Below are 5,125 nucleotides of genomic sequence, written 5' to 3'. Positions count from 1 at the left end.
TTTGGCCTATTTTGTTTTAAACTCTCTTTCACTCTCTACAGCCCTGTCCTTGCCTTTCCTGTATTAAAAAAGTATAAAAAAAAAAAAAAAAGTTTGGGGCCTGCTCTTGGACTGAGCATCTGTGCACATGCATGGTAGAAATATTCACCAGTTGTGAAGTTGGGGGGTGTCTACTTTCTCAGGAACCCATTCTAGTCACTAGAATGGAGGTACACAAAACTTGGGGGGGGGGCAATGACCAGAAAAAAAAAATCAGAACAAATAAATACCAACAAAATATATTGTCCACTTTTCCTCCAAGGTTCTCATGTCATTTTTCTATGGTGTTTCTACTCCCTCACTTGTCTTGCCATTTGATTTTGCCCAAGATGTCGGCTCTGGGACTCTGACACCTGAAGATTCAAAAGTACATGATTTCTTACTTCAGCTTAAAGTTCCACTAGCTATAAGCCTTCAAACTTCAAAATATCCCTAGCTATGTGATTTTGAGTTTTGGAGTTCTAACCTGGATCTGCTTTGCCTTGTATTCTGTGGTATTGCTGACAACAAACTTCCATGCACCTCCACAATAGCCAACATCAAACCCTGCCCTACTTCCATTTATTTTTGACAACTTTCAATTTTATCTGAATCATTCATTTTATATTCCATATTCCAGTTATTAGTGGACATTTGTAGTTGTAGTTCCTAATTTTATTTATGTTGTTATTAGCTTTAGTATGAACTGAATTGTGGTTTCCTGAGGAAAACAGTTTATTATTCATCATTTTATTCACATTTTCTTTCATCTTTGATTACAATCCCCATAATGCAATATCACTTAGTCTATTTCTTCCCTGTTTCCTGTTTAAAATCCTACTTCTTTCCTACCCTTTTCTGCCTTAGAAACATTGTTCTTGAAAAAATAGTACTCTTGATCTCATCTTTACATCTCTAGTGTTATTATTCATCTATTGTTGTTGTTAAGTGCCGTTGAGTCAATTCCAACCCATAGTGATCTTGTATAGGGTTTCCAAGGAGAAGCTGGTGAGCTTGAATCACCAACCTTGCAGCTCAAATGGCTTTGCAGTCTGTCACATTAACCCACAGCACCACACCAGTTATCTTTAGATGAAATTTGAATAACAGTGTTAAATTCCATTTCAGTCATAAAACTTGCCTAAGGGCCACAGTATCACCAGTCTTTATTCAACCAGAAAGATTCTTCTTTTTTTATGATATAGAATTTTATTTTACATTTTCTCCAACTATATCATGGACTTTTTTGTTGTTGTTGATGTTTCAACTAAACACATTTATTTGCAAGTGAAAGGATGGTAGGAATTTATTTTTTCAAGAAAATGGTAAAAATTGTACAATTAAATGAAACTTAATTTTTTGTAATTATTAAAACTAGATGTTTGCAATCTGTGATGATTCTTCCCTTCTGAGTGATTCATATTTATCAGGAGCAATTTGTAGTGAAGCACGGAGGTCAAAGAAGGCAGGTGAGCAGATGTAAGAATTGGCAGGGATTTCAAAGGCAAGGACCACAGGCAAAAGCATGATTAGAATCAAAGCTTCCCTCAGCAGGACAATTCACTGTAGGAAGTCTTCCACTAAGGCATTAAATTCATTTTCAAAATGTAAATGAAGATTGTGCTTTCCTTCTGGCATCAGATGCAAGCGTGACCCTTTCATGTGTCTGTGGATGAAGTCTGCATGGAACCACGGGACCAGAACGTCCTTCTCCCCATGCACAATTAAGGTGGGACACTGAATGTAGGGCAGCAGATGTCGACAGATGTTACCGTCTGGAAGATGTTTGAATTGCAGAATGCCATTCACCCATTTCTCACAGGTTTGAGCAAAGTTGTTGTCAGGTACCATTGAGTCTGAACCGACTCATAGCGACCCTATGCATAGCAGAACGAAACAATGTCGGATCCTGGCCAACCTTACTACAGTTTCCACACTTGAGTCCATCAATTATGCCACCTGGCCAATTCTTCTCATTAGGAGTCTTCCTCTTTTTCTCCGACCCTCCACCTTACCCAGCATGACATCCTTCTCCAGCGACTGTTCCCTCCGGACATAGTCATAGCCATATAGAGCTTCCAGGGGCTCTCTTGTTCTCTTGCTCCATTTGGAAACATCTTGGATCCCGTGATAAATTGCCTCATCCTTATTGGTGACGTACGCCTTGGCCCCCAGATCACCATCTTGTTGATGTAAGACGGGTATTTTGCAGCTTCAATGAGTGCTGTTATTCAAACGTTGATCCATCCATCCAAGCAGAGACATTCGGGAATTTCAGTGTCTTCATCAAATCAACAGCTTTTTTTGCATCCCTTTCAAAAAAGTACACAGATAAATATCGATTTCGGGGTCTGGAATGTCCATACCCTCGAGGATCTCAGGCCACTACTGTGAAGCGCTTTTTATTCAGGCTTTGAATCTGGGGTTCAAGGTCAGTCTTTCCACTTCCTAACATCCCAGGGAGCAGAAGGACTATGTGGGCCCCCTCTCCAGCCCACAGATAGTGCAGGTAAACACCATTCACATCCACTTTGGCTGAGGTCACCGAGGTGCCAAGAGTGGACACAGGGACTGCCTGGGCTTCCATCATTGAGAGGAGGAGCCACAGGCGCATAGACACTGACCACGCAGAATTGTCACCTTGCTCGCGCCAGCGGGGCAGTGCCTATCGTGGACTTTTTAATGCCAGTCATTCCGAGCAGTCAGTAGGAGCTGGGCACTAGTTAGTACTTCTGGTCTCTGAAACTATGTTAGTTCATTGGACTAGCTATTTCCAAATGTCTTCCATTCACTTCATTCGTGTTTTTGTTGAATGAAAACAGACCAATATGTGATGGTCACTGAAAAGACAAGGCTTTTTAATCATGAGATAATGCCCTTCTTAATCTCTTATGCTGGTTTTCTACATAAAGTTTATTTTATCAGAGATTAGTATTGCCCCTCCTGATCGTTAAATTCTATTAACTTTTTCCTCCATTTAAAATAGTTTATTTTATCCTATAATCACCATCTTGATATTTGTTTGTATATTTTTATGTTCTTTCACATTGTAATTGGATTGACCATAGACTGACCTCTCAGATCCTCTGAATTTGTTCTTTTTTTTTTTTTTCTTTAAATTTTTATTGTGAATTTACTGATAATTTACATGGAAGAACATCAGCTTTACATTAATCCTATATTTAATTTTCACTGCAATGCTGACAATTCCCTCATGCATTATCAAACAACCAAATGGTATACTCTAAAAGCCTTCCACACAACTGTCAGCACTGAGCCCCTGTACATCCCTGAGTCCAGAGTCCACAGACACTCCATCTCTCCATGTCATCATTTTTGCTGCAATCTCTGATGTGACTAGTTCTCTGGATAGTGTCCCGTACTCCACTCTTCTCCCTAGATGGTCCCAGGGCCCTTTGCTCCCAGATTGCAAAATCAAACACACCCCTCTTTTTGTTACAAAGCATCTACCTTTACATTTCGATCACTCACAGTCAGTCCAGATAGCAATTATTCACTATTGAACCACAAGAATCTGATCCCCATCTCCTGTCACCAGCCCCATCTAAACAGGTTGAAAACAACTCAGTGGAGATTCTAACTGCCCCTGTACCCCCTGAAACTAGGCTCCCTCTTGAAAGCTTGTAAGCTAGTCACTTCATGCCTTTGTGGTCCCCCATTTTGGGTAGCCAATGTCAACCCTGTTTACCAAAGGAGTGGTAATGATGCACTTTGTAAACATTCATTCTCTCTTTTGAGGTAATACATTCATAAGTATAAATGAAGTTCATCAAATTGTAGCAGATAACTCTTTTTTTTTTTTTAATCTTTTTTCTTCCTCTAATCAAGGTTTGATCTTCCAGCCATTGAAGCCAGGTCACGTGGGTACTATCTGCAACTATGGGTGTTCTTGTGCATCTCCCCTCACTTCATATCAGCTGGATGCTTCACTCTCCATGCTAGTACTCTTTGGCCACGTCCCTGTCCCTGAGTACAGGAGTCCTCAGGTCTTGACACACTACTGGCTAACAAGGTCTCAATCTAGGTTGACAGGAGGCTATTGAACCAGGTCACACTTAGCTCACAACTTCATTGCTTTTGCCCCCATTCCTGTCCTTGGTGGATCAAAGTGATCATCAGCAAGACCATACGACTGCTCATGGATTTCCCTTTAGTCTCAGTGTTTGAAGGTAGTTTGCCCTGAGGGAACCCGACCACTTGAGTTGATCTTGTATTAGTCCACCGAACTGCAGTTATTGTTTTTGATATTTCCTTCTGGTCTTTCTTTCAAGAAATATCTTATTTTCTTCTAGCCTCTCCAGGCTGGTCTGCTTGTCTTTTCAAGTGGGAATTTCCAATCTTAGAAAATTCTGGATGGGGATGAGTATTCCACCTATGATCATAAGCAATGCAAAGGCTCCAAAGGAAGCCTCCTTCACTGGGCAATTTCTAGTCCCATTTTAGGCATTCCAATCAATTATAGGCTGAAAACAGACTTACAAGATTTTTATGGTAATGTTTCTGGCTATTCCTTTCTCTCTGCCTCAAGCATCTCTTTTACAATAATAGTCAAGGGAAACCAAGATTCAAAAGACAGCTAAATTTCTTAACATTATTTCCCCTCTTTACTTATTCCACCATGCCTCAAATCCTGTATCCCAGAGCCCTGTTGTCTCAAGGATGAGCACACATCACTATTTACCTTTATTCCACTTAGTGCATGCAAAACTGCCCAAATGTTCTCCCATCCCACTTGTTCTTCCATTCTCCTTCCTATTATTGTGTATTGCCCCTCATCCAGCAATCCAGCACCCAAAGTATCCTGAGTCTATTCCCTATCCTGTGCTCCACCTTCCCCTCCATCCCCTTATCCCACGCCGTACACCCCGGTAACCAGTAAATAATATTTTCCCCCTTATAGTGTGGGTACTTTTTCTTAAGCTTTTACAATAATGATCTTATGAAGTATTTCTCCATCTTTTTGCTATTATATGTAGTGCTGCTATGAACATTGGTGTGCATATATCTACTCGTGTTATGGCTCATATTTCTTGTGGATAAATACCAAGTAGAGGAATTGCTGGATCATAAGGTATTTCTATTTCCA

General features: G+C 40.4%; 1 pseudogene; it reads right to left on the bottom strand.

Annotated features, from left to right (window-relative positions):
- Positions 1-1,578: 1,578 nt before the first annotated feature.
- LOC102815154 overlaps positions 1,579-5,125 on the bottom strand; it is a 13,308-nt pseudogene continuing 9,761 nt past the window's right edge.

The sequence above is a fragment of the Chrysochloris asiatica genome, unplaced genomic scaffold, assembly GCF_000296735.1.
Source record: "Chrysochloris asiatica unplaced genomic scaffold, ChrAsi1.0 scaffold00260, whole genome shotgun sequence".
NCBI lineage: Eukaryota > Metazoa > Chordata > Mammalia > Afrosoricida > Chrysochloridae > Chrysochloris > Chrysochloris asiatica.
This window is presented reverse-complemented; position numbering and strand designations above follow the sequence as displayed.